We start from the raw sequence: 25,812 nt of genomic DNA, 5'->3' as shown, positions 1-25,812 counted from the left end.
CCTCCACACCAGCCTCATGGCTAAGTAGCATCCCCTTCTCTGGAGGAAAGAGAGAGGGCAAGAGAGGAGGGAAGGGCGTGTCCTTTGAAATTCATGAAAACATTCTTAAAAGTCCAAACTATACTTGGAAATCTGGAGAGCTGCTGAGTGTTCAAGTTCTTTTTATTTTTTTAAGTTTAATGCCCCCCAACAGATTCTTGTTAATGATATGTATGTATGGGAGAGGATACACACCACACATGCAACACACATGCACACCACAGACACACAACACACACACCACACACCATACACACAACACACCATACATGCCATACACACACACACACACCATACACACACACACAACACACACTACACACATGCACAACACACCACACACACCACACACTCTCCTGCATGTAATGAAAGTAAGTAAGGAAAACAAAGTTTGTATAGAAAGAGATGGGAAAGATAATTACCCAGTGAGCTGCACAAAACCGTGGTATTGTGGAACGAGAGATGGAGGTTTGTGTAATTATTTTTCTCATCCCTATGCTCCTACTCATTCTTGAGTCTGGGGACTTACTGGACCTGAGATAACACTCTTAGCACAATAGCCTGCAAAAGACTTGTCAGTAGGATGTTTTATTAGTGCTATGAAAGGTCTGAGTGATTTTTGGATAATCTTCCTAGATGCCTAAACCCAGGGGAGGCTTCTCCTCTCCCTTTTTCAACTTGCAGAAACTTAAATGTGTGTGGCAGCTTGGGTGAGTTTATGGAAGAAAGTATTAAACCAAAGGTCATAAACTGATGAAAGGTAGATTGGCTCTGGCCCCAATGCTGTAAAATCAGTAATATCACATACAGTTCCTAACTGAATATTCTGTTGAAAGTCAGATCTGGCTACACTAGATCTGGGTTTATAGTATAGTTAAAATATATACAACTGCTGCCTGGTAGCAATCAGCTAGAGTTGAGCGTAAGTTGTGCCCTTTAGCCAGGATAGAAATTCACCAGTTTACCACAGGCCTCACCATTCCTTGTAGTCTGACATCCAGCCATTTCACTCATGTGTGGTATATACAGGATCTCCAATAACACTTAATTTGAGGATGCTATGGTTAACATGATCAAGGAACCCCAAGGGAAAGTAAAAAGAGAAAAAGTTCAAAAGGGGCTCTTTCTCCTTTAACAGAGAAAGGCTCCATGAAGGATGGCCAAAGCATCTCATGGGAGAGCTAAGATTACAGGCCTGCTGGGAAGGTGAGGTAGGAAATGAGTTGAATAAAGTAGAGCAACCACTCCCTGAACTCCACCACCTCATCCAATGTTATCCCAAATCTGAATGGGCAGGTATATGCATCCAAGCCTCCAATGAAGAATACTCCGCTGGATTTATTCTGTGAGCTTAAGTGGCTAACAGAAATACTGCTCAATTACGGATGGCATAAGGAGCATAACACCGTGGTCACACCAAAGCATTGATCACCTCTCATCTTTACTTTCTCAGTGGCAAAAGCCAATGAGATGATGATTTCCAGTTTATAAATTTCAATATCTCACCTTAACACACAACTCAGCCTTTTAATAAGCTTCTATTAGAACACTAAACAGACCAAGAATATTGTAGGATTTTTTAACTGAAAAAGTACGGCTCAGAAGAGGGGTTCATATTCTACTGTATAATGCATTTCACTTAAAAATATAACTATGATACATGATTCTTCTTTCAAGAATCCCTGGCTGCTCTGTAAATCAGGGCCCTTAGCTCAGCTCCCCCTGTCCTTTTCCCTGTATAAACCAGAACCCTCTCCTTTTTCCTCTCACTCCTTTATTACACAGAATAACCTTCCTTTTCTGCATGAACTTGGGCGCCAGTTTCACGCCTGGAACCCAGAGGCTCATTTCTCCTCTGTGGAGGTCTTATCAAATCATCTTCTCTGCAAAACCAATCTCTCACTATAAAAGAATCACTAAACCAACTACCAAAATTACAACATTTTATGAATATCATTGCACATGTATTCAGTATATTCCTTTTTGATAAAGAGTGTACCTTCTATATATACAGTATAAAATGAATACGCTTGAAAACATGTATCTATAATGAGTTAGCTGTCAACCAGCAGAAAGCTAAATCATAAATGAAAAGAAGGGTGTGGGGGTCCAGACGTCCCAAGAGAAGGAAAAAGAATTTATAATAAGAGAAGAAAAACATAGAATTGAGTCAGAATGAAGAAGATTTAGCCAACAGAAAAGGCTTAATGTGGCGGTCCTAGAGAACTCGCCCTAGAAAGAGACTCTTGGGGATTGACTTCTCCATTTCCAGATGGGAACACTGAGGTGAAGTTCTCTGTAGTAAAACACACAAATACAATTGCTGAAAAAAGAATTTTCTTTCTCTCACACAACAGTAGGGGCTACCCCATAAGCCCTTCTGGTACTCAGGTTTCACCCATCTCATGGTTCCACCATCACTTAGGATGTTGTTCTCTTCCGCAAGGTCAGCATGGCATGACATGTCATATATATGTCCTTGATCATGGGAGAGGAGAAAAACAGGAAGTTCAGGTCAAGCATTTTCCTTTTAAGCAAGTAACTTTTTATTACATGTGCTTACATTTCATGGGTGAGAAATAGGACATCTTCCTATATATATCTGCAGAGAGATGTGCAATTGTAGGACCCAGTCATTCAACTGGAATTCTACTCTAATAGGAAAAGAAGGAACTATGTTTTTGGAGAGACTGAGCCGACTGATGTAGATATCAAGAATGTAAGATACTTGCCAGAGGTCCTGTACTATTCCAACTATTCTAGGGTCCAAACCAAGGGTTATGGCAATCTTCTCTGTGATATCTCTCTTCTCAAAGAGCAAGACAAAGAATCCCATGAACTGGGAAGAAATGAGACTTCAGGAAGTGAATGAAGAGATCCTAAATGAAGGCCATTCCTGAGAAGACCATAGCTGGCCCATCTGAACGTAGACAATGCTCAGGTCAAGAACAAAGCAGCACTGAATTTTGCTGTGCAACTGACTTAAGAGTTATTGCAGTTAAATGCATTATTGCTGGGAAGCGTCACATAAAGCAGTGTGGACCAGGAGACAAGAGCAGTCCCAAAGTGAAAACCCCTGAGAAGGAGGCTTCCCATATTTTGTACTGGGTAGAAACTAAGACAGTAGAATCAAAATAAACCTGTCTCCAGGAAAATCATAGCACAGAAAAGAGATTGTGGTGACAAAGGCTACAGGCATATCATTCACATTAGCTGAGTAGAACTTTATAAGGAAAAAAATAGCTATTTTTGTTTCTTGGTAGAGCATAAAGACCACAAGACTGGCCACAGGCTTTTGAAAGAAATTAAGAGTCAAAGGGATTGTCATCCCAGACTCCTCTGCTTGCCTTTCTACCATACCCAGGCAAATTCCATTTTCATTAAAAAGAAATGAAAAACTAAAGGTTCTAGTGTGAGATCTCATTTTAGCAAAAGAAGTTAGATCTATAAAGAAATCTGAATTCGTTTACCTTCTCCCTTCCACTTAGTCTATACTGCAACATTATGAAGTGATGCTATTTTATCTTGTGACTCTTCCTACCATTTCAAATATTAACCTTGCTATCCAATCTCACTCTCCTAAATGGCTAAAAATGTTAGATTTTAATGTCTTCAAGGTTGAAGTTATAATCTCTCCTACATTCCAGAGTACTTAGAAGAATGTATCAGATATCATTCATTGCTGTCTCTTCCAAAGCATGAGGATGGTACAGGTCCTAACTGAGATGATGCTTCCAATCTCAATCATTTCTTACTGGAATTCTAGCATTTTGGTTTTGAAATATTTGTCATGTTATAGGCTGAATAATGCTCCTCCCCCCAAGATGTCCACATCCCAATCTCCAAAACCTGTGAATACGTTACTTTATGTGGCAAAAGACACTTTTCCCATATGATTAAGTAAAGATCTTGAGATGGGGAGATTCTCCTAGATTATGCATGTGGGCCCTAAATGTAATCATAAAGGTCCATATATGAAGGAAGAAAGAGGGAGAACACGACGTAATGACTAAAATAGAGACTGAAGGGGGATTCAAGATGGTGGAGGAGTAGGAGGACATGGAGTTCATCTCTCTCCACAGATGCATCAGGAATACATCTACAGATGCAACAATTCTCACAGAACACCGGCTGAAAACTAGCAGAAGACCTTGGACACTGGAAGGACTACAAAGATCCCTGCATAACTGGGTAGGACAGAAAAAAGAAGGGAGAAGGAGGAGGAGAGGAAGTGGGACAGGACCTGCACCCTGGGGCAGGGGAGCTGAAGCAGAGAAGAGATTCCCGAATTCAGGGAAACCCCTCTCTGACTGGGAAATCAATTGGGATGGAAGGGAAGCATTTGAGGCTGTCGGAAGAGGGTGAAGAGGCCAATGGGTGGCAGACAGGACAGAGTGAGAAATACACAGATGGTCCATACCATGCTCCAATGTGCCCTGGACTGGGACGTGTGTTCACAGGTGTGCAAGGGGGCTGGGAGCTGGTGCGTGGGCATTGGGAGCTGGTGTGTGGGGACTGGAGAACAGGCCCGGAGCGAGAACTGCTGTTGGCTGTGGGGAGACGGACTGAGGGGACAGGAGCAAGGAAATCTGCAGCAGGGAGTGCCTATGGAAGAAGACCGGACTGCCATGGAAGCAGGGCACCATTGCTGAGTCACATGCAGGGGGAGGAGCCACTATTGTAGCCCCTCCCTCCCCACATGCTGGTGCCTGCCAATGAACAATAAAAGAAGCCCCCTCAGGACTGGCCTTCAAGTGCCGGCTGCAAGGCAAAAAAAAAAAAAGCCCTCTCAGGCTTGGCCCTCACACACCTGCTACTGGGCACCAGAAAAGGCCCTCACTAGGGCCATATCTCTTGCACCCGTGGCTGCCGGCTTCCCTGCGCATTTGGTGCTGCTGGGGCTCCCGTGTTCCAAGCAGTCATACTACTTCTGTACCCTGTCCTCACTGGGGCAGACCCAAGAGCTCCAAGGCAGCCTCAGGACCAGATTCCTGTGGGTGGACCATATGCAGGGGTGGGGATAAAACCAAAGCTGAACCCCAGGTATGGGGCGACTAAGGAAGAATACTGAAAATCTTTCCATCAGCTGTACGAGCTGCAGATTAAATCCCCGCGATAAGCTAGGTAGACCCTGTGTTTATGGAATACGTGAGTAGACAATGAGTGTTCCCACAAATAAAAACGGTCTAGCTCTGGCAGCTGTGGACTCTGGGGGCAGCACATGCAGAAATTAGAGCAGATCAGAGTCTGAGTGGTCCTCACAGGGCCCACAGCAGGTCCAGAGATCAGCCCAGAGGCAGAGCAGAGGCTCTTGGGGAGCCGGAGGTGGGCTGTGTCTCATGGCATGTGCAAGGACACTTACAGCTGAGACCCCATGGAAAAAAAATTATTACTATTAATTTTATTATGTTTCAATTCATTCTGTTGTTGGTCCTGGCTTTTTTTTTTTTTTTAGTCCTTTTTTCTTTCTTTTTTTGTTTGTTGTTGTTTTAGTATTTTATTTTTTTAGTCTTTTGGGATCTTCATGTTCTAACATATTTTTTATTTTATTTTTTTATATATTTCTATTTTTATTTTGCTTTTCTGTCGTTCTGTCTTCTTTCCCCTTTCTCTTTTTTCTTTTTTATCATTTTTGTTGGTTTGTTTTGTTTCTTTGCTTCTTTCTTCAGTTGGCACTCTGCTTTCATTTTGTTTTTTGGTTCTGTGTTTTTGACAGTTTCCTTTTTAACTGTTTGATTTCATTCTTGGGTTCCTTTGTTTGTCTGGTTGTTCTCTTGCTTTTTGATTTATTGGGTTCTGTTTTTGTTTCTTTTGTGTGTGTGTGTGTGTTTCCTTGTTTCTTTTTTTGTTTGATTTTGATTTACTTTTTACCATTTGTCTGGGGTTTTGTTGACTAAACCCAACTAAACTTTTTCTTTTCGTTTTTTTTTAAATCCCCTTTATTGCTGGGATGAGCAACTGGCAGGGTCTTGGTTCCTTGACCGGAAGTCAGGCCTGAGGGTCTGGGGTAGGAGCACCAAGGCCAGGATGCTGGACCACTACAGAATTCCTGGCCCAAGGGAAGATTAATTGCTCTCACAGAGACCTCTATCTGAATCCAAGACCTGGCTCCACCCAATTGCCAGCAGCTCCCAGCACTGGACGCCTCACACCAAACAACAAACAAGACAGAAACACAAACCCACCCATAAGCACACAGACCACCTAAAGTCATACTAAGCTAACAGACACCTTCAAACACACCATCTGACACAGCCCTGCTCATCAGAAGGAAATGACTCAGCTCCACCCACCAGACGCAGGCACCAGTTCCCCCAATCAGGAAGCCTACGCAAGCCATGGGACCAACCTCACCACCGGGGGCAGAGGGCAGAAGCAAGAGGAACTAAAACCCTGAAGCCTAGGGAAAGAAGACCTCAAATACTGTAAATTAGACAAAATAAGAAGACAGAGAAATATCTTGCAGGCAAAGGAGCAAGATAAAAACCCACAAGAACAAATAAATGAAGAGGAAATAGGCAAACTACCTGAAAAAGAATTCAGAGTAATGATAGTAAAGGTGATCCAAAGTCTCAGAAATAGAATAGAGAAAATACAAGAAACATTCAACAACGACCTAAAAGAACTAAAGAGTAAATAAACAGTAATGAACAACACAATAACTGAAATTAAAAACACTCTAGAAGGAATCAATAGCAGAATAACTGAGGTAGAAGAACAGATAAGTGAGCTGGAAGATATAATGGTGGAAACAAATGCCGCAGGGCAGAATAAAGAAAAGAGAATGAACAGAATGGAGGACAGTTAATGGGACAACATTAACTGCACCAACATTCGAATTACAGGTGTCCCAGAAGAAGAAGAAAAAAAGAAAGAGTCTGAGAAAACATTTGAAGAGATTATAGTCGAAAACTTCCTCAACATGGGAAAGGAAATAGTCAAGTCCAGGAAGCACAGAGAGTCCCATACAGGATAAACCCAGGAAGAAACACGCCGAGACACGTATTAATCAAACTAACAAAAATTAAACACAAAGAAAAAATATTAAAAGCAACAAGGGAAAAGCAACAAATAACATGCAAGGGAATCCCCATAAGGTGAACAGCTGATCTTTCAGCAGAAACTCTACAGGCCAAAAGGGAGTGTCAAGATACATTTAAAGTGATGAAAGGAAAAAACCTACAACCAAGATTACTCTACCCAGAAAGGATCTCATTCAGATTCGATGGAGAAATCAAAAGCTTTACAGACAAGCAAAAGTTAAGAGAATTCAGCACCACCAAACGAACATTACAGCAAATGCTAAAGGAACTTCTCTAGGAGGAAACACAAGAGAAGGAAAAGACCTACAAAAACAAACCCAAAACAATTACGAAAATGGTAATAGGACCATACATATAATCACCTTAAATGTAAATGCATTAAATACCCCAACCAAAAGACCCAGACTGGCTGAATGCATACAAAAACAAGACCTGTATATATGCTGTCTACAAGAGACCCACTTCAGACCTAGGGACACATACAGACTGAAAGTGAGGGGATGGAAAAAGATATTCCATGCAAATGAACATCAAAGGAAAGCTGGAGTAACAATACTCAGACAAAATAGACTTTAAAATAAAGACTACTACAAGAGACAAGGAAGGACACTACATAATGATCAAGGGATCTATCCAAGAAGAAGATATAACAATTGTAAATATCTATGCACCCAACATAGGAGCACCTCAATACATAATGCAAATGCTAATAGCCATAAAAGGGGAAATCGACAGTAACACAATAATTGTAGGGGACTTTAACACCCCACTTTCACCAATGGACAGATCATCCAAAATGAAAATAAATAAGGAAACATAAGCTTTAAATGACACATTAGATCAGATGGACTTAACTGATATTTACAGGACATTCCATCCAAAAACAACAGAATAAACTTTCTTCTCAAGTGCACACAGAACATTCTCCAGGATAGATTGCATCTTGGGTCACAAATCAAGCCTTGGTACATTTAAGAAAACTGAAATCGTGTCAAGTATCTTTTCTGACTGCAATGCTATGAGACTAGTTATCAATTACAGGAAAAAAAAACTGTACAAAATACAAACACATGGAGGCTAAACAGTATGCTTCTAAACAACCAAGAGATCACTGAAGAAATCAAAGTGGAAATTAAAAAATACATAGAAACAAATGACAATGAAAACACAACGGCCCAAAACCTATGGGATGCAGCAAAAGCAGTTCTAAGAGAAAAGTTTATAGCAATACAATCCTACCTCATGAAACAAGAAACATCTGAAATGAACAACCTAAACTTACACCTAAAGCAATTAGAGAAAGAGGAAAAAAAAAACCCAAAGTTATCAGAAGGAAATAAGTCATAAAGAAAAGATCAGAACAAAATGAAAAATAAATGAAGGAAACAACAGCAAAAATCAATAAAATTAAAATCTGGTTCTTTGAAAAGATAAACAAAACTGATAAGCCATTAGCCAGACTCATCAGGAAGAAAAAGAGAGAAGACTCAAATCAACAGAATTAGAAATGAAAAAGAAGTAACGACGGACACTGCAGAACTACAAAGGATCATGAGAGGCTACTATAAGCAACTATATGCCAATAATATGGAAAACCTGGAAGAAATGGACAAATTCTTAGAAAAGTACAACCTTCCAAGACTTAACCAGGAAGAAATAGAAAATATGAACAGATCAATCACAAGCACTGAAATTGAAACTGAGTAAAAATCTTCCAACAAACAAAAGCCCAGGGCCAGATGGCTTCACAGGTGAATTTATCAAACATTTAGAGAAGAGCTAACATCTATCCTTCTCAAACTCTTCCAAAATATAGGAGCGGCAGGAACACTCCCAAATTCATTCTATGAGGCCACCATCGCCCTGATACCAAAATCAGACAAAGATGTCACAAAGAAAGAAAATTACAGGCCAAAAAACTGATGAACAGAGGCAAAAATCCTCAACAACATACTAGGAAACAGAATAAAACAGCATTTTTTTTTTTTTTTTTTTGCGGCACACGGGCCTCTCACTGTTGTGGCCTCTCCCATTGCAGAGCACAGGCTCCAGACGCACAGGCTCAGCGGCCATGGCCCACGGGCCTAGCTGCTCTGCGGCACGTGGGATCTTCCCGGATCGGAGCACAAGCCCGTGTCCCCTGCATCGGCAGGTGGACTCTCAACCACTGCGCCACCAGGGAAGCCCCAAACAGCATATTAAAAGGATCATACACCATGATCAAGTGGGGTTTATCCCAAGAATGCAAGGATTCTTCAATAAACACAAATCAATCAATGTGATACACCATATTAACAAATTGAAGGAGAAAAACCATACAATAATCTCAATAGATGCAGAAAAACTTTTGACAAAATTCAACATCGATTTATGATAAAAACTCTCCAGAAAGTGGGGATAGAGGGAACCTACCTCAGCATAATAAAAGCCATATATGATAGACCCACAGACAACATCATTCTCAATAGTGCAAAACTGAAAGCACTTCTTCTAAGATCAGGAACAAGACAAGGGTGCTCACTCTCACCACTATTATTCAACACAGTTTTGGAAGTTTTAGCCACAGAAATCAGAGAAGGAAAAGAAATAAAAGGAATACAAATTGGAAAAGAAGTAAAATTGTCACTGTTTGCAGATGACATGATACTATACACAGAGAATCCTAAAGATGCTACCAGAAAACTACTAAAGCTAATCAATGAATTTGGTAAAGTAGCAGGATACAAAATTAGTGCACAGAAATCTCTTGCATTCCTATATGCTAATGATGAAAAATCTGAAAGAGAAATTAAGGAAACACTCCCATTTACCACTGCAACAAAAAGAATAAAACATCTAGGTATAAACCTACCTAAGGAGACAAAAGACCTGTACGCAGAAAATTATAAGACACTGATGAAAGAAATTAAAGATGATACAAACAGATGGAGAGATATACCATGTTATTTGATTGGAAGAATCAACACTGTGAAAAGGACTACACTACCTAAAGCAATCTACAGATTCAATGCAATCCGTATCAAATTACCAGTGGCATTTTTCACAGAACTAGAACAAAAAAATTTCACAATTTGTATGGAAACACACAAGACCCCGAATAGCTAAAGCATTCTTGAGAAGGAAAAATGAAGTTGGAGGAATCAGGCTCCCTGACTTTGGACTATATGACAAAGCTACAGTAATCAACACAGTATGGTACTAGCACAAAAATAGAAATACAGATGAATGGAACAGGATAGAAAGCCCAGAGATAAGCCCATGCATATATGGTCACCTTATCTTTGATAAAGGAGGCAAGAGTATACAATGGAGAAAAGACAGCCTCTTCAATAAGTGGTGCTGGGAAAACTGGACAGCTACTTGTAAAAGAATGAAATCAGAACTCTCCCTAACTCCATACACAAATATAAACTCAAAATTCATTAAAGACCTAAATGTAAGGTCAGACACTATCAAATTCTTAGAGGAAAACATAGGCAGAACACTCTATCGCATAAATCACAGCAAGATCCTTTTTGACCCACCTCCTAGAGAAATGGAAATAAAAACAAAAATAAACACATGGGACCTAATGAAACTTAAAAGCTTTTACACAGCAAAGGAAACCATAAATAAGACGAAAAGACAACCCTCAGAATGGGAGAAAATATTTGCAAATGAAGCAACTGACAAAGGAATAATCTCCAAAATTTACAAGCAGCTCTTGCAGCTCAATATCAAAAAAACAAACAACCCAACCCAAAAATGGGCAGAAGACCTAAATAGACATTTCTCCAAAGAAGATATACAGATTGCCAACAAACACATGAAAGAACCCTCAATTTCTCTTAAATCTCTATTCTCTATGCCCATTATTAGTAGTAAATTTAGAACAGGCTGCCTGATCATTTCTTCCCCAGACTAATGTAATACCCTTCTAGCTGGGTTGAGTGACTTTAAACTGTGTTCACACAATTCCCCTCATGAGAGGCAAACAAAAATAAAGTCATCATCCTCCTTCTTACAGATCTTCACAGGCTCTGCATTCTGGGCCACAAGCCCTCCAAAGGGCCTGAAACAAGTTTTTATGATCTAGTACTTCCAATCTTTCTGTCTTCTTTTTCTTACTATTCTCCGACCAGACCCCTTGGATCCAATTATGACAATAACACAGAACTTCTTTTCCTATCCTATCACCAAGCCTTTAAAGATGGAGTTCCTTCGCCTGGCATGCCCACTTATCTATCCAGTAATACCTCTTCACCCTTCAGGATTTGTCACAGAGGTTGCCTCCTGGGTAACCTGAGTTCGATGTCTCAGTCCCTAAACTCTCATGGTACTTTATAACATACCAAGGGTACAGCTGTAGGCTAGAGCATTTGCCATTAGAATGTAATTAACCACTATGGAATCTGCAGCCCCACTTCCATGCAATCTGTGGACTCCTAGAAAATACCACATTCTATTTATTTCTGTATCCCCCAGCACATGGCACAGTGACTGGCACAAACAGGCAATTAATACATGGTTGCCAAATAACTTCACAAGTGAATGAATAGTTAACTTTTATTGGAGCCTTACTCTATAGTAGGCATAGTGTGAATATTTTCCAACTGAATCTCAACAAAAGTCCTATAAGATAGGTAATACTATTGTTTGCATGTCATAGATAAGGAAACTAAAGCACACAGGGGTTAAATAAATTTCCCAAATATACCCATTTAGAAATTGCAGAGAAACTGAGGCAATCTGACTGTAGGGCATTAGCTTCTAGGCTGGAATGAAAGAATGAATGAATGAGAGCGCTAGCAACCTCCTGACTCTTCCTGTTAGTATCCAACATGTAAGTCTCCAGCCTAATCCTTAACCTGTCAGTGAGACAGACATATCCAATCCACTGTCCTTTTATTCCCTCTTGCTTGGATAATGGGGTGATAAAGTGAGGAGGGATGTTATTAAACAGAACACAGGTGAGAACCCATGACAGCTAGAGGGAAGAGAGGAAGGGGAGGTTTGGAGTTATTAAGTAGAGTGTTAATTATTCATTAATAGTAAGTTGTGGCTCTTGCCTAGCAGCTATCCCATAAATGGCATGACAGGAGAAAAAAACAGCAATGGTTTTGATCAAATATTTCTTAGGTCTAAATTAAGAAGACAGCCTTCAAGGTGAATTTAATTCCTCACCACATTGTTAGCTTCCCTGGAGTCCATGAACATCAGTGCTATGGAAGCTAAACTAAATAGAATGTTTTTAATTGCAGCAGAGTTCACTAACCATTTGGACTTGGTGACATATATAGAATCAGCAGCTTCTGGTTGCTGTGCTTAGTGCCTAGGAATGAGGAACATTCAGAACCCTTCCCTGATACATATGTGGGAGACGCAGATAACAGATCTTCATCTTATGAGAGAGAGAGAAACAGAGGGCTTGAGAGGCTGTCATTTGGGCAAAGTTACACGGCAATTTAGTGTTTGACTCTCAAATCTCCAAACAGTCCTGAACTACATGCCTCTCAGTCACAGTAGAAATGACCAAACAGGGACAATTTCCATTATGCCGCATCACTGAAATCATTATTTCAGACTTATGGTTGAAAAAAGTGTATTTCCAGAAATATCTCAAAAGCCTAAAATCACTGTACAATATAGAGAATTCAAGTAAAGGGAAGAGTAAATATGAGGTTAGCATGCCCATCTTGTCAAAGCAGAATGAGGCAGAAATTTTCATTTGCTACTGGCAAAAACCACTCCAAACTGTCTTAGATCCCAAAGGGTCAACTCAGAAGTTCCTATCACTAAACAAAAGGGAGAGAAAGGGCAGGGCTGGTCAGAACCTGAGACTCAACTCCAGTAGAATCTGTGCATCTTTGTTTCTCAAATGATAGCATTCATGAGGAAATGGATTGGCCCCATGATTAGGACTGTGATGGATGGCTGATGGAGTAATGGAATCCTCTATAGTTTTTCAGCAACATTTGTATTTTCTTGAAAAGATGTTTGTTTCTGAAGTTTAACAGAGGTAATGTCAGTAACAAAGGGGGCCAATCCAAGACATTTGCCAACTCACCTTCCATCTTTATTGCCTAATAAATACAATTTATATTCCCATGAATAAGAAACTGTGTAATACCTTGTCTCCAAATAGATGCCTAAGGATTAGGAGCAGATTCTTTCCTTTATAAATAACTATTCCTACAAGCTACAGAATTCCAAGCCTCTGAAATATGGGAAAGGCAAATATGGGGAAAGGGCAGCAGAAAGAGTATTGTTTCTAATAGGACTCAGGCACATGCATGCAGGTTCCCCGGCTTAGGGAGTTTTTAAAACTCCCTACACCAAATATATCAAAAACCCTTTAAACAAAGTTTTACTAGGGTGGATATGTAGAATTGTAACTAAGGGGGCTGCAGGAAGAGCAACTGCCTACGCTGAGCACATTCTCCACAAGTGGCTTTTCAACTATTAAAAGAATTTAAATATGTAAGGTTATAATCGCTTTTAAGATTATGGTGATAAAGCATAAGAGGGAGTAGTACAAAAGCAAAAGCACAAGCCTGACAGAAAAGAAGTCCAGGATTGGAACCCTTCTCTGTATTTGTTCTCTATCAAATATCCACGCAGGGCCTGGGGTTTAATTCCTTGCCTGCCTCTGACAATCCGCATCAGGATGAGTAAATCTGAGAGGGAGTCAGGAGTCAAGGATGGTATTGCGAGACCTTGGAGAAATCATTTACCTTCTCCGTGTCAGAGGTTTCTTATCTGTAAAATGATAAGGACGATCATGGTCCTTTTGGCTCCCAAATTCCATGAAGACTACATAGACTCCATGGTCTATCAAATGGAGCCACAGTAAATTCTGCCATCACAAAAGAAATAAAAGACTCTTGGTGCACAGCCTGCTTGCAGGTAAAGCAGTTTGGAAGCCATAGTCACTCTCTTAGGCCAACAGGAATTGCATTCATTTTTCCATCAGTCTGGGTAGAACTAGAAAAAAAATTTTGAAGGCAGCCATATTAGACAGGAATGATCTAAAACTTCACTGTCAGGGGCCCTATCCCCTCTGCCATGGCTCCTGGCAGCCTTAGCACTAACCTCTCCTCTATCCTCATTTTATTCCACGGGGGACCAGGATCTTTTTCTCTCTTTTCTTCTCCTAATGTCTGCTTTGGAACTAATCTGATGAACTGAAGAGAAGTCACACTATGGCAGACATTCCCAAATGTCCATCACCCACAAACTGCCTTCATATTGCCTCCCCCTCTTTGTACTCCCTATATAATAATAATATTTTCCTTTTGACAGACACACTATTTTTACTTACTACTAACTTTAGCCTTGTTAGAAATCATGCACTTAACATGCCATGTATGTTTTCTTACAGTTCATATTAAAATATATAATTATTAAAACCATATGTTCGGTTCCGGGGAAGATGGTGGAAGAGTAAGACGTGGAGATCACCTTCCTCCCCACAGATACACTAGAAATACAGCTACACGTGGAACAACTCCTACAGAACACCTACTGAACGCTGGCAGAAGACCTCAGACCTCCTAAAAGGCAAGAAACTCCCCACGTACCTGGGTAGGGCAAAGCGGAGAGATTCCCGCACAGAGGATCAGTGCCAACCGGCACTCACCAGCCCGAGAGGCTTGTCTGCTCGCCCGCCAGGGCGGGCGGTGCTGGGAGGCTCAGGCTTCAGTCGGAGAGCAGAGAGAGGACTGGGGCTGGCGGCGTGAACACAGCCTGAAGGGGCTAATGCGCCACAGCTAGCCGGGAGAGAGTCCGGGAAAAAGTCTGGACCTGCCGAAGAGGCAAGAGACTTTTTCTTCCCTCCTTGTTTCCTGGTGCGCGAGGAGAGGGGATTAACAGCGCTGCTTAAAGGAGCTCCAGAGACGGGTGCGAGCCGCGGCTGAAAGCGCAGACCCCAGAGACGGGCGTGGGACGCTGGGGCTGCTGCTGCCACCACGAGGCCTGTGTGCGAGCGCAGGTCACTGTCCACGCCCCCCTTCCAGGGGTCCTGTGCAGCCCGTCACTGCCGGGGTCCCGGGATCCAGGGACGGCTTCCCTGGGAGAACGCACGGCGAGCCTCGGGCTGGTGCAACGTCACGCCGGCCTCTGCTGCTGCAGGCTCGCCCCGCACTCCGTGCCCCTCCCTCCCCCCTCTGCCTGAGTGAGCCAGAGTCCCCGAAGCGGCTGCTCCTTTAACCATGTCCTGTCTGAGCGAAGAACAGACGCCCTCCGGCGACCTACACGCAGAGGCGGGGCCAAATCCGGGGCGAGAAAGGGAAATCTCTCCCAGCAGCCTCAGAAGCAGCGGATTAAAGCTCCACAATCAACCTGATGTACCCTTCATCTGTGGAATACAAGAATAGACAATGAATCATCCCAAACTGAGGAGCCAGGAGTCAGTGCTGTGCCTCTGAGGTGGGATAGCCAACTTCAGGACACTGGTCCACAAGAGACCTCCCAGCTCAACATAATATCAAACGGCGAAAATCTTCCAGAGATCTCCATCTCAACACCAGCACCCAGCTTCACTCAACGACCAGCAAGCTACAGTGCTGGACACCCTATGCCAAACAACTAGCAAGACAGGAACACAACACCACCCATTAGCAGAGAGGCTGCCTAAAATCATAAAAAGTCCACAGACACCCCAAAACATACCACCAGACGTGGACCTGCCCACCAGAAAGACAAGATCCAGCCTCATCCACCAGAACACAGGCACTAGTCCCCTCCACCAGGAAGCCTACACAACCCACTGAACCAACCTTAGCCACTGGGGACAGACACCAAAAACAACGGGAACTACGAACCTGCAGCCTGCAAAAAGGAGACCCCAAACACAGTAAGATAAGCAAAATGAGAAGACAGACAAACACACAGCAGGAGAAGGAGCAAGATAAAAACCCACCAGACCTAACAAATGAAGAGGAAATAGGCAGTCTACCTGAAAAACAATTCAGAGTAATGATAGTAAAGATGATCCAAAATCTTGGAAATAGAATAGACAAAATGCAAGAAACAGTTAACAAGGACCTAGAAGAACTAAAGATGAATCAAGCAACGATTAAAAACACAATAAATGAAATGAAAAATACTCTAGATGGGATCAATAGCAGAATAACTGAGGCAGAAGAACGGATAAGTGACGTGGAAGATAAAATAGTGGAAATAACTACTGCAGAGCAAAAGAAAGAAAAAAGAATGAAAAGAACTGAGGACAGTCTCAGAGACCTCTGGGACAACATTAAATGCACCAACATTCGAATTATAGGGATTCCAGAAGAAGAAGTGAAAAAGAAAGGGACTGAGAAAATATTTGAAGAGATTATAGTTGAAAACTTCCCTAATATGGGAAAGGAAATAGTCAGTCAAGTCCAAGAGGCACAGAGAGTCCCATACAGGATAAATCCAAGGGGAAATACACCAAGACACATATTAATCAAACTGTCAAAAATTAAATACAAAGAAAACATATTAAAAGCAGCAAGGGAAAAACAACAAATAACACACAAGGGAATCCCCATAAGGTTAACAGCTAATCTTTCAGCAGAAACTCTGCAAGCCAGAAGGGACTGGCAGGACATATTTAAAGTGATGAAGGAGAAAAAGCTGCAACCAAGATTACTCTACCCAGCAAGGATCTCATTCAGATTTGATGGAGAAATTAAAATGTTTACAGACAAGCAAAAGCTGAGAGAGTTCAGCACCACCAAACCAGCTTTACAACATATGCTAAAGGAACTTCTCTGGGCAAGAAACACAACTGAAGGAAAAGACCTACAATAATGAACCCAAAACAATTAAGAAAATGGGAACAGGAACATACATATCGATAATTACCTTAAATGTAAATGGACTATATGCTCCCACCAAAAGACACAGATTGGCTGAATGGATACAAAAACAAGACCTGTATATATGCTGTCTACAAGAGACCTACTTCAGACCTAGAGACACATACAGACTGAAAGTAAGGGGATGGAAAAAGATATTCCATGCAAATGGAAACCAAAAGAAAGCTGGAATAGCAATTCTCATATCAGATAAAGTAGACTTTAAAATAAAGACTACAAAAGAGACAAAGAAGGACACTACATAATGATCAAGGGATCGATCCAAGAAGAAGATATAACAATTGTAAATATTTATGCACCCAACATAGGAGCACCTCAATACATAAGGCAAATACTAACAGCCATAAAAGGGGAAATCGACAGTAACACATTCATAGTAGGGGACTTTAACACCCCACTTTCACCAATGGACAGATCATCCAAAATGGAAATAAATAAGGAAACACAAGCTTTAAATGATGCATTAAACAAGATGGACTTAATTGATATTTATAGGACATTCCATCCAAAAACAACAGAATACACATTTTTCTCAAGTGCTCATGGAACATTCTCCAGGAGAGACCATATCTTGGGTCACAAATCAAGCCTTGGTAAATTTAAGAAAATTGAAATTGTGTCAGGTATCTTTTCCAACCACAATGCTATGAGACTAGACATCAATTACAGGAAAAGAGCTGTAAAAAATACAAACACATGGAGGCTAAACAATACAATACTTAATAACAAAGTGATCACTGAAGAAATCAAAGAGGAAATTTAAAAATACCTAGAAACAAATGACAATGGAGACATGACGACCCAAAACCTATGGGATGCAGCAAAAGCAGTTCTAAGGGGGAAGTTTATAGCAATACAATCCCACCTTAAGAAAAAGGAAACATCTTGAATAAACAACCTAACCTTGCACCTAAAGCAATTAGAGAAAGAAGAACAAAAACACCCCAAAGATAGCAGAAGGAAAGAAATCATAAAAATCAGATCAGAAATAAATGAAAAAGAAATGAAGGAAACGATATCAAAGATCAATAAAACTAAAAGCTGGTTCTTTGAGAAGATAAACAAAATTGATAAACCATTAGCCAGACTCATCAAGAAAAAAAGGGAGAACACTCAAATCAATAGAATTAGAAATGAAAAAGGAGAAGTAAAAACAGACACTGCAGAAATACAATGGATCATGAGAGATTACTACAAGCAACTCTATGCCAATAAAATGGACAACCTGGAAGAAATGGACAAATTCTTAGAAATGCACAACCTGCCAAGACTGAATCAGGAAGAAATAGAAAATATGAACAGACCAATCACAAGCACTGAAATTGAAACTGTGATTAAAAATCTTCCAACAAACAAAAGCCCAGGACCAGATGGCTTCACAGGCGAATTCTATCAAACATATAGAGAAGAGCTAACACCTATCCTTCTCAAACTCTTCCAAAATATAGCAGAGGGAGGAACACTCCCAAACTCATTCTACGAGGCCACCATCACCTTGATACCAAAACCAGACAAGGATGTCACAAAGAAAGAAAACTACAGGCCAATATCACTGATGAACATAGATGCAAAAATCCTCAACAAAATACTAGCAAACAGAATCCAACAGCACATTAAAAGGATCATACACCATGATCAAGTGGGGTTTATCCCAGGAATGCAAGGATTCTTCAATATACGCAAATCAGTCAATGTAATACACCATATTAACAAATTGAAGGAGAAAAACCATATGATCATCTCAAGAGATGCAGAGAAAGCTTTCGACAAAATTCAACACCCATTTATGATAAAAACCCTGCAGAAAGTAGGCATAGAGGGAACTTTCCTCAACATCATAAAGGCCATATATGACAAACCCACAGCCAACATCGTCCTCAATGGTGAAAAACTGAAACCATTTCCACTAAGATCAGGAACAAGACAAGGTTGCCCACTCTCACCACTCTTATTCAACATTGTTTTGGAAGTTTTAGCCACAGCAATCAGAGAAGAAAAGTAAATAAAAGGAATCCAAATTGGAAAAGAAGAAGTAAAGCTGTCACTGTTTGCAGATGACATGATACTATACATAGAGAATCCTAAACATGCTACCAGAAAACTACTAGAGCTAATCAATGAATTTGGTAAAGTTGCAGGATACAAAATTAATGCACAGAAATCTCTGGCATTCCTATACACTAATGATGAAAAATCTGAAAGTGAAATCAAGAAAACACTCCCATTTACCACTGCAACAAAAAGAATAAAATATCTAGGAATAAACCTACCTAAGGAGACAAAAGACCTGTATGCAGAAAATTATAAGACACTGATGAAAGAAATTAAAGATGATACAAATAGATGCAGAGATATACCATGTTCTTGGATTGGAAGAATCAACATTGTGAAAATGACTCTACTACCCAAAGCAATCTACAGATTCAATGCAATCCCTATCAAACTACCACTGGCATTTTTCACAGAACTAGAGCAAAAATTTCACAATTTGTATGGCAACACAAAAGACCCCGAATAGCCAAAGCAATCTTGAGAACGAAAAATGGAGCTGGAGGAATCAGGCTCCCTGACTTCAGACTATACTACAAAGCTACAGTAATTGAGACAGTATGGTACTGGCACAAAAACAGAAAGATAGATCAATGGAACAGGATAGAAAGCCCAGAGATAAACCCACGCACATATGGTCACCTTATCTTTGATAAAGGAGGCAGGAATGTACAGTGGAGAAAGGATAGTCTCTGCAATAAGTGGTGCTGGGAAAACTGGACAGGGACATGTAAAAGTATGAGATTAGATCACTCCCTAACACCATACACAAAAATAAGCTCAAAATGGATTAAAAACCTAATGTAAGGCCAGACACTATCAAACTCTTAGAGGAAAACATAGGCAGAACACTCTATGACATAAATCACAGAAAGATCCTTTTTGACCCACCTCCCAGAGAAATGGAAATAAAGACAAAAATAAACACATGGGACCTAATGAAACTTCAAAGCTTTTGCACAGCAAAGGAAACCATAAACAAGACCAAAAGACAACCCTTAGAATGGGAGAAAATATTTGCAAATGAAGCAACTGACAAAGGATGAATCTCCAAAATTTATAAGCAGCTCATGCAGCTCAATAACAAAAAAACAAACAACCCAACCCAAAAATGGGCAGAAGACCTAAATAGACATTTCTCCACAGAAGATATACAGACTGCCAAGAAACACATGAAAGGATGCTCAACATCTTTACTCATTAGAGAAATGCAAATCAAAACTACAATGAGATATCATCTCACACCAGTCAGAATGGCCATCATCAAAAAATCTACAAACAATAAATGCTGGAGAGGGTGTGGAAAAAAGGGAACACTCTTGCACTGCTGGTAGGAATGTGAATTGGTACAGCCACTATGGAGAACAGGATGGAGGTTCCTTCAAAAACTACAAACAGAACTACCATATGACCCAGCAATCCCACTACTGGGCATATACCCTGAGAAAACCATAATTCAAAAAGAGTCATGTACCAAAATGTTCATAGCAGCCCTATTTACAATAGTCCAGAGATGGAAACAACCTAAGTGTCCATCGTCGGATGAATGGATAAAGAAGATGTGGCACATATATACAATGGAATATTACTCAGCCATAAAAAGAAACGAAATTGAGCTATTTGTAATGAGGTGGATGGACCTAGAGTCTGTCATACAGAGTGAAGTAAGTCAGAAAGAGAAAGACAAATACCGTATGCTGACACATATATATGGAATTGAAGGAAAAAAATGTCATGAAGAACATAGGGGTAAGACAGGAATAAAGACACAGACCTACTAGAGAATGGACTTGAGGATATGGGGAGGGGGAAGGGTAAGCTGTGACAAAGCGAAAGAGAGGCATGGACATATATACACTACCAAACGTAAGGTAGATAGCTAGTGGGAAGCAGCCATATAGCACAGGGCGATCAGCTCGGTGCTTTGTGACCGCCTGGAGGGGTGGGATAGGGAGGGTGGGAGGGAGACGCAAGAGGGAGGGGATATGGGAACATATGTATATGTATAACTGATTAATTTTGTTATAAAGCAGAAACTAACAACAACAACAAAAAAACCCCATATGTTCATCTGTGAATCACCTAAAATCATTTCACGTACCCCCAGTGGTATGCCTTTGACACCTGCAAAATGCTTTATTAGAGTATGAATGACAAATGCCTTTTACCAGGGGTATTAGGTTTAGATTGAATGAAAAATCCCTAACATCTTTTAAGCTACTTGCTATTTTCTTATAACAACGTGCATTTCAGAAGTGTCAGGGAACGGATGCCAAAGGTAAGAAAACATTTCACAGGACATTAATCTTAAACCAAAGGAATGGGAAGATCCCTTAATTATAATTCCATACATCTTGGAGGCTGGGAGAATTTCTCCATGTCCCTGAAATAATCATATAATAATAGCGTGGTAATAATAACAGGAATGACGGCTACATACTGCGTGTTGACTGTTGCCAGGCTTCAGAGAGCTGCCCTATCTTCCCTTTATTTGTATGCCCGCCTGCATCACTGGCTGCCATATCGTACAGAGGACCTGGGAGACCTTTTTCATGCCTGCCCTTATTTCATCTTTGAAAACAAACAGTAGGGGGGAAAATAGCCAAACCAAGCTTGATGCACTGTGTCTTTCAGGCTTCAGCGCAAAACCCCATTTCATGCTTCAGAGCCTTGACTGTGACACGGCGCTCAGGTTGCCAAGCAGGGTGGGAGCTGGGCCCCAGATGAGCTCCCGCCACAGACTGACTGCGGCTAAATGGGCCCTGTGGTCAGCATGGCCACTTCCTGCAGGTGCAGAGCTGCTGTCTGGCTCCTTCTGTCTCTCAGAGGAGCAAGCAGAGAGGGGGTAATATGAGCTACGTATCCAGCACAATGGTCCCTGGGACTCACTGTATCTTCCAGGATGATGGGGCAGTTCTCAGTTCCAGGTGGCTGAAGTGTAACATCTCATTTGATGAACAACTTGGGTTTAGGCCTCTTACAAACAGACCAGGGTTCAAATCCTGGCTCTGCTGATGACTGATTGGTATTATTTTGAACCAGACTCTCTAAGCCTTAATTTCCTCATTTGTAACTGAGAGATGCAAGAGTCTCTACTTCCTAGGACCCCTTGATGATTCTGGTGGAGTGACTGTGAAGCATGGTGCCTAGTGCATAGTGACTTGGTTTCCTGACTGCTGTAACTACCTACCAGAAACACAGTGACTGAAAACAACAGCCATGTGTCATCTCACAGTTTGCACAGGTCAGAAGTCCAGGGTCAGAAGTCCAGGCATAGTGAGGCTCGACTAGGTTCTCTACTGAGGGTCTCACAAAGCCAAAATCAAAGTGTTGTCTGCACTGAGTTCTTACCTGGAGGCACTGGGAGAGAATTCACTCCCAAGCCCATTCAGGTGGTTGGTAGAATTCAGGTCCTTGTGACTGTAGGTCTGAGGTCCCCATTTCCTTGCTGCCTGTCAGCTGGGGCCACCCTCTGCTCCATCTAGAGCATCTAGAAATCAGCCTTGCCCAGTACCCCCACACATACCCTGTCTTTCCCCTCTATTTTTAAGGGCTCATGTAATTGGGCCCTCCCAGATAATCCAGAATAATCTCCCTATTTTCAGGTCAACTGATTAATTTTAATGCCACCTGCAACTTCCCTTTGCCATGTAACTAACATATTTGTGAGTGTTAACACCAGGGGCAAATGTTATGGGGGCCAGAAATCTGCCTACCATCATCATTCTATATTAATTATTGTTCATAGGCCAGCTCTACAAAGGAGCACAGTTTATTTACCATGACTGCCTACAATGCATAGAGATTAAAAACCATACTCATAATCCCTCACTTTAATCTTTGCAATAGCTCCTGAGTAGGGGAGGTAGCATTGTTATTCCCATTCTACAGATGTTAGAATGTATTTGAAGGGTTTAGTATCTGGAGATTTGAAAAGATTCCGGGGGTATGGTGAAAAAAAAACAACAACAGATTACTTTCCTCAGTGGGAATTTATGGCAAGGAACATTGGGGCCATAAGTTGTGGCCTCCTTAGGGGCACACAAGGTTACTCTGGGTCTCAGAGTACCTTCTGAGACTGAGATGCATGGCAGTGGCCAACGTAGAAAGCCAGCTCTCCTGGTTGTGAGTAATGGAAATCCCCTTGACACAACATAAAAAAAAGGAAAAAAAGGTTTGCAGACATACTATTAGAATACAAAGGACTCTCACATAACCCATAACCAAAGACTAGAACCAGACACAAGAAAGCCTCAGAAATACAAGCAGCCACTCCTGCGATGTCACTCATCTTTGCACAGATGTTTCATTCTTTACTTTTGGCAAAGCTGCCTCCTTGCACCGTCCCACACCCACCCTTCCCCCAGATCCAGAGTTTACGTGTCTGCAGTTCAAGTGACCAACTTGACGAGTGCTTCTAAGTTCGAATTCTAAATTCATGGGGGGTCGTTTAAGCCAGCTGTCCATCTCTGTTCTAATCAGCTACAACCAGAGGGCCAGTCATGCAGGACGGACATGGCTGCCAGGCCCAAATATGTGTGTGAATGTATGAAGCAGAGGACACCTCTCAGAGAGGCAGAGACCGTGAGCTGGGTAGATAATGCCAAAGGGCATTTCTCAGCATTCTTCTCAATATAGCCAGAACTCAAAGGATCCACTTGTTCTATGTATTTTTCTGAGCAATCTCATTTCCTACAGTGAGGATCTGACTGGATCTGATTGTCACCATCCATGTGATCAGGCTAGAAACTTGTGCTGAGTAGCTTTGGGTGATAGGTCTCCTTCATAGCCAGCCCACATATGGCCACATATGATTGGTTTGCACCTCTGCTCAGTCTGTATTTTTGTTTGTTTGTTTTGTTTTTTTTTTGCGGTACGCGGGCCTCTCACTGTTGTGGCCTCTCCCATTGCTGAGCACAGGCTCCGGATGCACAGGCTCAGCGGCCATGGCTCATGGGCCCAGCCGCTCCGCAGCACGTGGGATCCTCCTGGACCAGGGCACAAACCCGTGTCCCCTGCATCGGCAGGCAGACTCTCAACCACTGCACCGCCAGGGAAGCCCTGCTCAGTCTGTTTTGAGTAGGGCAGCAGGATTGGTTTCCTTCCAGACACAGCGTAGACTCCTGAGAGACCTCCTTCTGGTCTACAGGCACAGCTGCATCTTGAAGCTCCACAGACTGCCCACAAATAGAGCTGGATCTTTATCCCAGGTGTTAGAACTCCAAATTCCTTATTCCTCCAATTCACTCTGTTAGAAAAGTTATGGGAATTCATGGAAACATCTCAAAACCACATGATCCATTTAAAGCAAATAATGATAGTAAAGGATGTCAGGGGACATACGTATATTGCTTAAGGAATGTCTGGCACAAAAACCAGTGGTCTGGCCATTTAATATCCTTACACTCTCTTTTGGGATCTGCAGCTCAACAAGACTCCGACAGTGAGTTTTCTGAGCACTGGTGACTTCAAGCAGGCAAATCTTTGACAGGGTACTTGGAATTGTAGATGTTAGCATTATTTCAGTCATGAGCCAACTTTCCATGACCAAGTCCAACAGTAATAATAGCTAACCTTCACTGAGCATTTTTAGTATCAGGTATATGTGTTTGTATGTGTATGTTCCAAGTAGGTAAAACACGCATACGTAAAAATAAATATATTAATTAAGAAGTAAAAAGTGTACCTCCTCCCATCCTAATCCCATAAACCCATCCCAAAGGCAAACTCTGTTAACAGTTTCTTGGTACACTGAGAAACTCCACTGTTCTAATTGCTGTTCATATCCCACTGCCTTTTACATTACCTGCAACACAGGGATTTTTCAGGAAAATAACAGACTAACCTCAAGCAACTAATAAAGAGTACTGATCCTTATTGGTTTTGTTCCTAAAGATGCATGCAATTATGTTACTTGAATTTCAAATGGGAATAGGAAACAAGTACAAAAAGAAACATTCTGGCAACATGGGCTTAACTGGTTTACAACTGTCTTTTTTTTTTTTAAACTAACTTGAGAACAAAAAAAGCTCCCTATTGATCTAATGAAAAGTAGTGATTAAATGAATAAATAAGTACTAAATAAATAAATTGGATATTTGTAGAATACAAGACAGTTTAGAAGCCTGGCTTGAGTAAATGAAAGATCTTTCTCTAACCCACCCCCTCCAGTAGCAAATAAATTAGTGGCTAGAGCAAATCAGAATGCTCTCCAATGGTAATCTTTTAAAGATTTCCTTTTCTAGAAAGAACACCTCCCTACAAGGAAGTGTAGGTATAAAAAAGAGTCTTCCTAGCAATTATTAAAAATAGCAAAGAGAAATGCTCTTAGAACTGATAAGCTCACTGCTGAGTTTGTGGTCATGACAACTTGTCATCAACGAAACAACAGAGACACTAAAAAAAAAAAAAAGAGGTTTAGTTCTGTTTTGAATTAACTTGCACTGCATTTTGAAAGCAACCACTAATGACAACCACTAAAAGAGCCATACGTAGGATTTGCTTTTTGGAAATCATTCTATTGTCCATATTGCTTCAAGTAAAATAAATAAATAAATGAATGAATAAAAATAGTATGGAATTTCTCTTGATATAACTGCAGGGCTTCTGATAGCTAGCTAGCATCACCTATCAAAGGAAAGATTCATCTGTTTATCTCATTGTTTTACTTGGAACAATTCCTTTCCCAAAATAATTATAAAGCAATTACTCGCCGATTTTCACTTTATTGGTTACTACTTTTACTCAAAGACTAGCAATTACTACATAATTACAGTACATGGTTATCTGAGCAGTCTTAACTGTGCCTACCAAGGATAAATTATACAGTCAGTGTA

The 25,812-nt window shown here is 41.1% G+C and overlaps 1 protein-coding gene across 1 annotated transcript in view; it reads right to left on the bottom strand.

Annotated features, from left to right (window-relative positions):
* The window catches only part of KCTD16 (potassium channel tetramerization domain containing 16), a 296,606-nt gene that overhangs the window by 104,769 nt on the left and 166,025 nt on the right, over positions 1 to 25,812 (bottom strand). The window lies entirely within an intron of this gene.

The sequence above is a fragment of the Mesoplodon bidens genome (assembly GCF_964165515.1).
Source record: "Mesoplodon bidens genome assembly, chromosome: 4".
In the NCBI taxonomy this organism is placed as follows: domain Eukaryota; kingdom Metazoa; phylum Chordata; class Mammalia; order Artiodactyla; family Ziphiidae; genus Mesoplodon; species Mesoplodon bidens.
The sequence above is the reverse complement of the archived record's forward strand: the minus strand, read 5'-3'. Positions and strand labels throughout refer to the sequence as shown.